At 45.0% G+C, this 13,650-nt stretch overlaps 1 protein-coding gene across 1 annotated transcript in view; it reads left to right on the top strand.

The window, feature by feature from the left end:
• Positions 1 to 13,650, top strand: part of XYLT1 (xylosyltransferase 1) — a 369,232-nt gene that overhangs the window by 23,775 nt on the left and 331,807 nt on the right. The window lies entirely within an intron of this gene.

Here is a 13,650-nt window from a genome sequence, read left to right as displayed (position 1 = left end):
ATTTTCGGAGATTCGAACGTGGAGGCTCTCCGAAGGAGGGAGGGATGGAGGGGAGGAGGGGGTGGGTGGGAGAGTAGACAGGGATGAGAGCGTCCTCTTCCCTTGAGTCCAGAGGTCCCTCTTGGGCTCCCCTGGGTCTGGTTCAGCCAGTTTGGCTGCAGTCCCCCGCACTTGAAAATGGCCTTGGCTGACCCTGGGCCCTGAGAAGGGAGCAGCGGGTGGCCTCAGCTCTGGTTGGGTTGGGCTGTTCCTCACTGAGGGTTGGTTGAGTCTCCAGGCTGAGTGGGAGTCCCCAGACTGTCACCAGTTCAGAGCAAATCTTTTGAGTCTTTAGAAGGAGTTCCTTGTAATGCAGACGATGGGGTCTTCGCCTACCTCCTTCCAGCCTGATCACCTGCAGAATCGAGGGAAGACATGGGTGTTTCTGAAAGCAGGTCTCACTCCCAAGACTGGGAGGGGCACTGTGTTTTCTGAATGTGACACTCTGGGGCTTGTTAAGCCATTTTTTTTTTTCCTAGAAGAGGCAGCATCACCTGTTGATGGAAACCAAGAGCCTGGGTTTGAATCCTGGATTCACTCCTTCCTAATTGGATGAGCTTGGAGCAGTCAGGTTCCCTCTCTCTGCCTCAGTGTGCCATCTGTAAAGTGAGGATGACAGTGGTCCCTAATCTGAAAGGTTATTGTGAAGAGTCAATAAGTGAGCATTTAAAGATGAAGTACATAAATACATCTATATATCTGTGAGACTGCTGTTGTCTCACTTAGTCATCTTTATTTATTTATGTATTTATTTTTGAAACTGTGGAGCATGGCTTGATGAGCAGCTCACAGAGGCTGGATTTCTCCCTCAGCTGGACACCTTTGTGCAGTGCCCAGCCTGCACAACTGTGCTTGGCAGCCCTTTATAGGATGTCACCTATATTAAATAGCAGGTGGTTGCTCTCCAAAGAAATCTTGCTCTCTCATTTTCAAGCCTGACGAGCTTTTCTAGATCTCTCATATCTATAGGTGCTCACCCAAGCCTACTGTTTGACTGACCACCGTGGCCCGAGCCTGAGTTTCCAGCTGGGAGTTGGAATAGACTCTTGAGCATCCCTCGAGAGGCAGGGTGCAACACATCACCACAAGGCCTGGTGCCTCCTGAAGAGCAGTCTCCCTGCTAGTGTCCAAACTTTGTAAGAGTTCCCCCTCTTTATCCCATTAAAAATAAACACCATTTTCTTCACTCACTTCAGCTGCTGAATGGTGCCCCGGAGAACAAGCGCTTGTGTTTCCTCCCGTGGGCTCCAAAGGGAGAGGAATAAACAAACTATAAACAGCTGTTTCTCCACTGGTGACGGGATTCAGACAATAGACCCTCCACGCGTGTTAATCAGCTGCCTTTTCTGAGGCGAGTTTGCATTGAGGCCACAGAGGAGCCTCCATGCTGGGGCGGCACTGGGTGGAACTTCCTGAGCCAGTAGTGAGAGTCGCTCAAAAGAGCCCAGCCCAGGCCTCCACGCAGCCCAGGTGAGCCCGGGGCCTCTCTAGACAGATGTTCTGGCAGCTGCCAGGAAGGGCTCCCAGCCTTCCTTTCTGGTGACTTCTTGAGAGAGGCCCTTGGGCAGAAGAGTGGCCTCCAGCCGACTCACTCTATGTGGTCACCTCTTTCTTTAACAATGGATGGTGCTCACTCAAATGCCATTCATCTGACAAATATTAATATTTATTGAGCAGCCTCTACGTGCCAGGCACTGGGCTAGGTTCTTGGGACGTATCAGTGAACAAGTGTGGCTGATGCCTGTAATCCCAGCACTTTGGGAGGCTGAGGCAGGAAGATCTCTTGAGCTCAGGCTCCTTGAGACCAGCCTGGGTAACATAGTGAAACCCTGTCTTTCCAAAAATCAAACAATTAGCCTGGCATGTTGGTGCCTGTGGTCCTAGCTACTTGGGAGGATGAGGTGAGAGGATTGTTTGAGCCCTGGAGGCGAAGGTTGTAGTGAGCTGAGATCGTGCTACTGCACTTCAGTCTGGGTGATAGAGTGAGACCCCGTCTCAAAAAACAAATGGTGTCCTCCCTTCATCCATTCACTCTTCTAACCCATTTTTATTTTACCAAATATTTAGTGAGCACCTGCTATGCTCCAGGTGCCATAGCTAGGTTCTAGGGACACATCAATGAACATTTGAAAGTGCATGTCTGCCCTTTATCCATTCATTCCCTCAGTCTGTATTTTGACAAGTACTCATTGAGCACCTACTATGTGCCAGGCACTGCACTAGGTTCTTGTGACACATCTGTGAACATTTGAAAATATATGCCTGTCCTTCATCCATTCATTCCTTCCAATAGTATTTATTTTAACAAATATTTATTGAGCATCTACTATGTGCAGCATGCTCTCCTAGGCACCTACAATAAAATGGTGAGCTGGGCATGGTGTCTTGTGCCTGTAGTCCCAGCACTTTGGAGGCCAAGGTGGGAGGATCACTTGAGACCAGGAATTCCAGACCAGCCTGGGCAACATAGTGAGACTCTGTCTCTATTAAAAAAAAAAAAAAAAAAAAAGAAGTTAGCTGGACATGGTGGCATGTGTCTGTAGTCCCAACTTCTTGGGAGGTTGAGGCAGGAAGATCACTGAAGCCCAGGAGTTTGAGGTTACAGTGAGCTGTGATCACCATTGCAACCTGGGTGACAGAGTGAGAACCTGTCTCAAAAAGACAAAAAAAGTAGTGAACAAGATAGAAAAGGTCCCTATACTCCAGTACTGAGGGTTAGACTGTAAATTATAAACATATAAATAGGATTAGTTTAGCAATTAGTGGTCTTCTAAAAACCACTGTGTATTAGACGGTGACTATGGTGGGCTGAGACTTGTTTGGCTGGGATGACCAGGGAAGGCCTCCTTGAGGAGGTGATATTTGCACTTACACCTAAACATGAAGAGGAAACATTATGAGGACCTCTGAGGAAACAGATTTCCAGCCAGGAGGCACAGAAAATGTGAAGGCTGGAGGAAGCTTGGGATTCAAAGAGTTGATGAACGGCCAGTGTGCCTGGTGGTCATTGAGTGAGGGGAGCCTGGTGGGGGAAAGGAAGAGGGGTCAGTGGGTGAAAATGTGGGGAGCTTTGAGATTGAGACCAAAGCAAGGAGTTTGGATTTTATTGAGAGTGTCATGGAAAAGTATTGGGAGCTCAAAGCAGGAAAAGGATCAGCTTTGAGCTTTCAAAAAGAAAACCCTCTAGTCTAGATATGTTGACAAAGTGCAAAGCAGTTTAGATTGGATCCTGGAACAGAAAGAGGTGTGTATTTATATAATGTCCCACTCCTGCTAGATAGGTTAAGACCCATGGGGTTAGGTGATTAGTTGTATCACTACGTTTCTAATGCCTGTCATGTAGCAGGAACTTAATATATGCTGTATTAGTCCGTTCTCACACTTCTACAAAGGTACCACCTGAGGCTGGATAATTTATAAACAAAAGAGGTTTAATTGACTCACAGTTCCGCATAGCTGGAGAGGCCTCAGGAAACTTACAATCATGGTGGAAGGCAAAGAGGAAGGCAGGCACATCTTACATGGTGGCTGGAGAGAGAGACAATGCAGGGGAAACTGTCAGTTTTAAACCATCAGATCTCGTGAGAACTCGCTCACTATCATGAGAACAGCATGGGGGAAATCACTCCTATGATCCAATCACTTCCCACCAGGTCCCTCCCTCGACACGGGGATTACAGTTTGAGATGAGATTTGGGTGGGGACACAGAGCCAAACCATATCAGATACTATATCATGTATGTTTATATTTTATATCATACTATATATACATACTATAAAATGATAATATAGGTAGCAAGTACTTACTGAGCATTTACTATTTGTCAGGCACATGCCAATTCCTTTGCTTCAATTAACTTTTAATCTCTGCCACCCTGTGAGGTAACTACAATTTTCATACTTATTTTACAAAAGCATTTAAGACCCTTGCCTGAGGTCACAGAGTTGAGTCGAGATTTGCACCCAAGCGGTCTGCTCCAATGTGTCCAGTCCTCAAATGCTGAGCTAACTCTGCCTCTCATAGAGTGAATGCAGAATGAATCAATAATTTGTATCATCTTTGCTGATTAAAGTAACACACGTTCACCGAGAAACATTTAGGAGATGAATATGTGAAGAAGAAAATCCAAATCCCCTATATTGCCACTCTCAGTTTAGTTTTGGAAGAAGGTTAAGCCATGAAGTTGCTAATTTGAGTAGGAATAAGGCGATCTTGTTTTTGTCTTTCCTCCAAAAGAATGAGGATGCAGAAAGCTGGGCTCAGGAGATGGGGAAGAGGGAAGAGAGCTGCAAAGGCTTATTGGAGGATGCTCTGCAGTTCTTCCCAGCATCCCCTGGGGTGGTCCTTGCCCCTTCTCTCAAGGCGGGGGAATCCATGGGCTCATTGAGAATCCAGAGCTGTGGAACCTCCAGGGTCTAAAAATGCTCCAGGCAGCCTGTGGCAGTGATAAGTCTGCAGAGAGTTGAGGCTCCTCAACTTAAATATGTGGGGCAATATGTGGTGTTAATCTCATTCAGAACCGCCCTCACAGACACCCCAGAAGAATGACCAAATATCTGGGCACCCCATAACCCTGTCAAGTTGACACCTAAAGTTAACCATCATGGAGGTGGGGGGTAGGTGGGCAAAAATCACTTTAACACTTTTGATTCTGATCTGCCATGAGTTGTAAGCTCTGCACCATCAATTTGATAACAGCTTTTTTAGTCAGGGTTCTCCAGAGAAACAACCAACGAGATGTATATGAGACACACGCATACAGTTTCATTATAAGGAATTGGCTCATACAAGTATGATGGCTGAGAAGTCCCAAGGCCTGTGGTGGCAAGCTGGGTCCCAGGAGGGCCAGAGTGTTGTTCCAGTCTGAAAACCAGCAGTCTCAAGATCTGGGAAGGGCCAATGTTTTCATCTGAACTCAAAGGCAGGAAAAGACAGGTTTCCCAGCTCAAGAAGCCAGGCACAGGAGCTCACCATACATGGGGGTGGATCAGCCACCAGTGCAAATGTTAATCTCAACCAGAAATATCCTCAAAGACACCCCAGAAGGATGTCTGACTGAGTATCTGGGTACTCTGTGGCCACGTCAAGTTGATACATAAAATTAACCATCACAGAAGGGGATGGCAAAAATAACTTTAACGCTTTGACGTTTAAGCTCTGGAAGCTCATTTTTGGGTCACGTGTGGAGGGTTATTGTAGAGAGCTGGATCTTTATCCTCCTTTTGATAATGATCCTATCTTTATCCTCAGCCATTATCTGACACTTAGTGTTGCTGAGGATTTCCTGAGGGAGACTTAATCTTATTCAAGATCTGTTCTTGTGATTGCTACTTAGAGTACCTGCTATTTAAAAAAATCATCCAAGAATTTGACATTTAAGGCAGGACTTTAAGGAATTAAAACAAGAGTCCAAAGTCCCAATTCCCTTGAGGCCAGGAGAAGTAAGTTGGTACTCCAGGACAGGTGCAGGGCGATAGGGAATGGTGAGGACTTTGGTGGACAGAAGAGCAGAGGCAGTGGACTGTTGCTTCTTGGCTCCACTGCCTGTGACTGTAAGAGAATCAGGCCCAGGGTTATCCATTCTTTCAGGTATTAAAAGCAGCCGGAAATTTCCTTTTTTTTTAGTGCAATATTTAATAAATATTAACAACTAATTCAGTTTTGTGTTTTTTTCAGTAACACCCTGTGTGGCCAAACAAAACATTTCAGTGAGCTGGATTTATCATAAAGGTCTCTATATAACCACTTATGAATTAAATTATGATAGTGATAATAACAATAAATGATAATTTTTCCTGTCGTCCCAGCTACTCGAGAGGCTGAGGCAGGAGAATCACTTGAACCTGGGAGGCGTTCTGTCGCCCAGGCTGGAGTGCGGAGGCATGAGCTGAGGCACTCCAGCCTGGGTGACAAAGCAAGAATACATCTCAGAAAAATAAATGATAATTTTGACAAAATATGTAACATTTGTTTGTTTTATTGTGTGCCTGGCACTACTCTGAGTCCTTAACTATATTATCTCATTCAGCCATCAGAACTTAGGTAGGCACTGGTTATGCCCGTTTTACAGATGAGGGTCGGTACCATGCTCACAGCCACGCCATTAGTAAGTGTTGGAACTTAGCTTTTCTCATTCAGCCACCTTTGCTTTAGATTTCTATGCAGTGCTGACTCCCCTGACCCAAAGTGTGAAACTTACCCCTACTGGACCTCTCCAGCCTGGGTTATTATAGATCGTAGCAGACAGCAGTAGTCCATGGAGGATATTACACTAGGAAGCTTATATTTTATTTAGGCAACCATAAACCATGCTAATCACATTCAAATACAAATGCATCTATTCCTTTCATTGACATGTGAAGTGGAACTTAGTATCCAGATTCTGCAGATGAACAGATAAGATTCCATTTCTATTTCAAGGCCACACAGTTCATTAGGGGCAGAGGGGGCACTGGAACTCAGGTCTGCAGGCCTCTAAGGCTCATGGTCTGCTACTTGTTCATGTAATTAAGATCAAAGAACGAGAAAGAGCTGATAGAAATGGCTGACATTGAATGCAGTTGTGCTGACTGTAATTACGTGTGTATGTGTACATGAAATTCTCATCCAGGAAGTCATTCTGATACTTACCACTTATTGTTTGCCTGTATGGGTGAGCAAGCAGCGTGCTCTGGTTCAGTGCATCTCTTGAATCTTTGCTTTCTCAATGAATATGTGTTAATTAGAAAATGTTATGAAGGTTATCAGTCCATTCTGCATTCATGCTGATGGCCAGATCTTTGGTCTCATCTGAAAGTTCTACTGGGGAGGATTTGCTTCCAAATTCACTTACGTAGTTGTTAGCTGGCCTCAGTTTTGCATGGGCTGTTGCACCAAGGGCCCCAGTTCCTTCCTTGCTGGCTGTTAGCTGGAAGCCTCTTATAGGTCCTAACCATGGGGAAGCTCACAACATGACAGTTGGATTCCCCAAAAGCCAAGGATCTAAGAGAGAATATGGGAGAGACAGCACCTAAGATGCACCTAATATGCTGCAGTCTTTTTATAACCAAACCTTGAATGTGGAATACCATCACTTCTGTATTTTTTCTGTTTATTAGAAGTGAGTGACTAAATCTGGCTCACATTCGGGATGGATTTGGGTGGGAGTGGGGATACTGGAGTGGGTATCCTTGGGGCCATCTTAGGAGCTGCCTACTACAGGTACCTTGGCACAATTTAAATGACATTGAATCTTATAGGAAGTGGTTGAGTCAAAGAGGAAGTCTCGGTTTGTTGTTAGCACATCTTTATCACCTTTCTAAAACTTGTCAGTTTCCCTTTTTAACAATGGAAAGCAGACATTCAGAACCTACTACTACAGTGTTTTCTAGCCGGATTACAACAGTACCATTCCTCCTTTCTTTTCACATTATCTTCTGTTTAGGGCTTGTGTCAACTCATTTTTCATTTGGGATGCAGGTATAAGTTTCTCTTTTAAATATATTCAAATAAACATTGCATAAATAATAGCACACAATATATGCAGATATGGCAAAATTATGTAGGTCTTTGGAAGGATGACTGTAATTTAGGGAGCCACTCTTTTCCACTATCCAACAAAAAGTGACTGTTTCTCTGGGAGTGGCTGGTTTTATCTGGTTTCTGATGAGGTTCTAGAGGGTAGCAAAAAATCTTTCACCCATCTGTCCGTCAACTTTGTTTGGGGATAACTGGAACTCTGTGTGACGAATTCTGAGGCTGCATCTGAGTTTAAAGGCAAAGTTCTGCAATCAACTAGCCATGTCCACCATGGATACAGGAGGAAGAAATTGTGCCACGTATGCCATGTGCCTGCCATACTTGATCTAAATCATTGCTTCACTAACTTTTAGCCACTGTGATGATGACAATGATTTGATAACAGCTTAAATTTCTGTATTTACCAGGCATTGCACTCATCCTTATGACAACTCTTTAATTTCAATGATCAGATCTAATTTATAGATGAGAAAACAGACATGGAGGTATACTGACTCATACAAGATCACCTAGTAAGTGAGCTGTTGAGCTTGGATGCTGATATGGTTTGGCTCTGTGTCCCCACCCAAATCTCATGTTGAATTGTAATTCCCAATGTTGAGGGAGGGGCCTGGTGGGAGGTGATTGGATCATGGCGGCGGACTTTCCCCTTACTGTTCTCGTGATAATGAGTGAGTTCTCATGAGATCTGATGGTTTCGAAGTGTGTAGCACCTCCCCCTTCACTCTCTCTCTCCTGCCACCATATGCTTGCTTCCCCTTCACCTTCTGCCATGATTGTAGGTCTTCTGAAGCCTCCTAGCCATGCGTCCTGTACAGCCTGTGGAACTGAGTCAATTAAATCTCTTTTCTTCATAAATTATCCAGTCTCAAGTTGTTCTTTCTAGGGATGCGGGAATGAACTGATACAGATGTGAATGCCGGTAGTCTGATTCAGGCACCCATGCTATCAGTGTCTACCTTACATACAGTCGAGTATCTGACAGTCCTCCACTCTTACGTAGCGTATGTTTAATCTGGCCTCCACTTAACATTTACCTTGGCCATAGTTGCCCCAATGAGGACATCAGTGTCCCATACAGTAGGCTTTTTTGGTGAAGTACAAGAGTAGTGGTCATTCATGCTATCTCTTAACCTTCACAATTACCATATTGAATGAAATAATGGCTATAAAAATGCTATGGGTTGGGTCAGCCACCAAACCAAAGTTAGGGGAGAGCGCTATTAACATCATCTTCTTCCTGTTTTCCTCTGCGATTAGGTTTGTCTCACAGATGCCTGATCTCATCTGTGGGGAAATTCTAGAATTGCAGACCTTTTTAAATATTCTCCCTCTCTGGCCATTAAGGGCCCCTTAGTGGTTTTGGAAACCAGTGCTCCTTCCTTCTACCCAGTGGGAAAGGTTTTCGTCTTTTCCATTTCTTTAATCCTTTCTCTCTTCCTGAATGTTCCATTCGCATTTGATGTGAGGATTTTTCTTCTTCTGATAGTTTGTAATTTTGGTTCCTCTGCAAACCTCAAGAATTCTGTTGGTAAGTATGTATGATCCCGTCCAGAAAGGCTGACTGCACCGTGCGGCAACCAGTATTCAGCCTCTTTGCTGCAAATACTGCTCAGTATGATTTAGCTTTGAGGACATGATGCTGGAGTTCAGGAAAGTGAACTTCACTGTATTTTTTAAACTTGCCAGATTTGTGTTCCTAAACACTTTGGAGAGCTCCTCCTGCCTCCCAGAACAATTTTCTGTAATTGGTGCATGGGGAGAGGTATTTTGAAGGAGCAATCTGATTCCTCCTTCCCTCTCTTCTCTTTATCTAAACAACCGCTCCACGAACAGTAGGCTGTTAGTCTTGTTGGACCAGGTGATAGCTGTGCAGGGTGGCGTTTCAAGAGAGATATAACTCTGAGCGTTGCAATGTGGATACAAGTGCATTCCAAGCAGATGTGGGTGACATCGTGCACATTGGCTTCACGTGGGACCATTTCCTGGAGCGGCTCCAATAAACATTTGGTACAGATAAAGATTGCTTGTCCCCAAATGCCTTCTTGGCTTCTGTGGAGCCAAATACGATTGGAGGCGGAGGACGCCGGGTTTGAAAAGTGGGTTTCTGTGGCCACATGTGGGAGTTTAGCCCAAGGGAATGGTATTAAAGTGGGAAGCCGGCAGCTTGTACCCTACACGGGCCCAGATGGTTCCGGATCTCTTGCCTTCATGTCTGAGATGTCTGGATTTTGGCAAGCATCGTTTTTTTTCTTTTTTCCTTATCATAAACTTTGGTGTTCTTTGAGTAAAGTGTTCCAAATGTAGTCTAAGGACTGAGAGCCTCAGACAGATGGCCTGAGTTTAGAGCTCGGCTTCACTCAGTTTTCGGATCTGTAAAATGGGACCCATACTGTTTACCTGCCACAGAAGGTTCTCATGAGGATTCAATGAGCTAATGCAGGTGGATCATTTCGCACAGGTCTGGCCCCCAGGAAGGACTCAAGAGGGTCAGCAATTACTATTGTTATCATCACCCATTTCACATGCATGGCTGTGTGGACTTTCTCTCTGGGAAACACATATGTTACCCAGTGAATGGAATAAGTCTTCACTTCTCTCACGCCTGTGTAAGCCAAACAGTTCCAGAAGACCTTGCTCTTCTATATTGTCAGCGTAACAGAAATGCTAGTTTAATAAAAAGGAAAGCACCAGTGGAGATGTAAATTGTGTTTCTGAACTGTTATGTAATTCTCCACTGCATCTCATTTAATCATATTGTATTGAGGTCATGTCTTAGCTCTCTGGTCATTTGAAGTAGATTCCCTTTTGGACTTCTATCCCTAACTCTAAAAAATTCCTCAGGGTAAATTTCTGCTTTCCATTTTTATAGAATGACCTCGTTCCCAACCCGTAGCTTAAAAGCTGAATGTGATTGCAGTAGCTTTAAATAAGATGATCAAATTCAGTTTCACCAATGCTGCCTGGGCCCATACTATGTGCCATCCACGCCCCTACTATGTGCCAGCCACGGTGATAGTGCTGAGATCAGACCACAGCAAACTCCTGAAAGCAAGGCGATATCATGGCAATGAGTGGGGACTCTGGAGCCAGACAGCCTTGGTTCAAATCCCTTTACCCCTTCCTGTCTGTATGACCTTGGGCAAGTCACTTCATCTCTCTGGGCCTTGACATGCTCATCTCTTAGACCGTGTAATTGTCTTTTCTCACACTGCTAATAAAGACATACCCGAGACTGAGTAATTTATAAAGGAAAGAGATTTAATTGACTCGAAGTTCTAACATGGCTGGGGAGGCCGCACAATCATGGCAGAAGGCGAACGAGGAGCAAAGTCATGTCTTACTTGATGGCAGGTAAGAGAGCATGTGCAGGGGAACTCCCATTTATTAAACCATCAGATCTCATGAGACTTATTCCCTACCGTGAGAACACGATGGGGGAAACGGCCCCCATGATTCAGTTATCTCCACCTGGCCCTGCCCTTGGCATGTGGGGATTATTACAATTCAAGGTGAGATTTGGGTGGGGACACAGCCAAACCATATCAGTGGAGACATTACTACTACTTCCTGCCTTTAGTTGGAAGTAAATAAAGTCATGCATTCTTCATGCCTCCTATAGTACATACAAATTCTTCAGTAACTACACAACATCTACCCCAGCTGCTCACGGGTGATGTAAGATGAAAATAAAGTCAATGAGAGAATCCTTGGAGGATTCAGCCCTGGAGAGAGGGCACCAGGTCTTTAGTATACCAGGTTCCCTTTGGCCACCTGCTGGAGCCTGGCACATAGTAGGAACTTTGTAGATGTCGGTTGAATCAATGAAGACTCCTTAGACTTTTTTTTTTCCTTCTCATCAGGAAGCATTTACCTTCACAAGCTCTGAGGCCCAACTTAGATGTAACCAAACCCACAGCCACCTTCAGGCAGGGACAGAGCCTGAAATAGCCCAAAGGGCCCTCATCACGTACACTTCTTCGTTTACTGCAGCTGCCGTTGCCTTTTTTAAAAACTTGCTTGTGTCGTAGAAGAAAGTGACCAGATACTGGATTGCTGGGTTCTTGTAGGGGGTGAGGGGACAGTGTGCCTTGGTAAAAGAAGGTTCCAGAAGGCCAGATGGCTTTCCTTTAGCTTTATGTGGGGCTCTGAGGCCCGCTGTCAGCCCCTTTCCTTGCATTTCTGCTTTGGAGTCTATTTATGTGAAAAGTCAGTGAATGGAGAGTTCTGTGCGTGCTTCCAGGACAGATCCCAGGAGGAAGGAAATGGTTCTTAATGTACTGACACTTCAGCCTGGTGTAACCCCTGACTCTTGCATATGGTGCGTGCCACGCCGGACCTGAACCATGTACGCGGAAGGCATCTTACAGGCATCTCTGCCTTGTTGCCTGGGAAGTAAGTGGCCTGTCCAGCCCTGCCAAGAAAGAGCCAGCTAGGAAAGATGAACTAAGGTGTGTGCCATGAGTGCGTGGGCCAAGCGTCACTGAGCACCTCCTGTGAGCTAAGCATGCTTTCTTCTTTCATCTGCATTAAAACTCCACACCTGTGTTGTTGGGATTCCTAATTCCATTCTTCTTCTTCTTCTTTTTTTTTTTTTTTTCTTAGAGACAGGGTCTCGCTCTGTTGCCCAAGCTAGAGTGCAGTGGTGCAGTCATAGCTCACTATAGCCCTGAACTCCTGAACTTAAGAGACCCTCCCACATCAGTCTCCCTAGTAGCTGGGGCTACAGATGTGTGCTACCACACCAGGCTAATTTTGTAATTATCATTGTTATTTTTGTAGAAATGGGGTCTTGCTATGTTACCCAGGCTGGTCTCGAACTCCTGGCCTCAAGTGATCCTTCTGCCTTGGCCTCCCCAAGTTTTGGGATTACAGGCATGAGCCATTGTGCCTGGCCCCATTGTTTTTTTAAATGATTAACTTGAGGGTTACAGAGAACTGGCTTATTCAGGGTTGCTAAGCCTGATCTGTTTTGTTTATAGCTCACTTTTCTTAATAATTGTTTTGTTTTCAGAAATTACAAGTAATGCATCTTCATCATTGCATACTTAGGAAAGACAGAAAGGCATTGTGTGGATAACAGACTTTCTCTGGCTGTTGCCAGAAGGAAGAGGGATGTGGAGCGAGGTGGTTCCTGGAAGGAAATCCTGTAATTTACTAGCAGGTGATGACACGCTTGTCACCATCTTCTTTGTGGATGGGACATGCTTCATTCTGGCCATTCCCAGAACTTTTCCCAAAACATCATTTGACATTGATGATGATGGAGACAATCTGCAAAGGTTGGTTCCAGGGCAGAGGCGGGAGTTTCTGAGCCAGAGTGGGTCATTCCCATGCTGTCCACTTAGATAAAGCCCTGGCTTAGAAAACCCCAAACACACTAAAGTGGATACTGTAATGGGATTTATGCAATACTCTATTAAGGGCAAACCCAGTCCTATAAATACATGTCCGAAATTCAATCTGCCAAATGAAACGTTAAAGGCGCCAAATGGATTTCTCGAAAGGATCAGAGCTAAGATGTAGTTTGCCTGCTCTTGATAAGCTTATCCAGCCTTGCTACTAGGAATGAAGGAAAAAAAAGCGGGGGTGGGGGAACAGAGTTAAGGATTTTACTGTATTCTCCAGTATCTTAGATATTTTCTTTTTCAATGAAAGGGGAGAAGGAGATTATCAGGCCTCTGGCTGTGAAGCTAGTGTTCCTGATTCAAATACCTTTGAGGCTATAGAGGAAATGCTATTAAGTCCCTCGCTGGAGCCCAAATTCCATTCTTCAGACCCCAAAGCCTCCTAGGCGGGGTTCCTTCTGTACCTGGTAGGCTCAACTACCCAGCACCCAGATGACCAGGGTCATGGCTGGACCCACTTGTGGGCCATCCCAAGTCCTAGTTTCTAGCCCCAAGTTCTGTCTTTGACCCTGAGCTGGCTGCTACCATCATGCGTGTTTGTGGATTCTGAAGTGGGCTGGGGAAAGACGGCCACTGCAGACACTGTGGATCATTCTAGGCAACCCTTCCCGACCGTGCTTCCTTACTTTTTATGATTCTCCCATCTGCTGGAAATATTGTTTTTCCCAAAAAGGGGATGTTGCA

The sequence above is a fragment of the Pan paniscus genome, chromosome 18 (assembly GCF_029289425.2).
Source record: "Pan paniscus chromosome 18, NHGRI_mPanPan1-v2.0_pri, whole genome shotgun sequence".
NCBI classification, from domain to species: Eukaryota; Metazoa; Chordata; class Mammalia; order Primates; family Hominidae; genus Pan; species Pan paniscus.
Note: the sequence above shows the minus strand (reverse complement) of the source record. Positions and strands in the feature narration are given on the sequence as shown.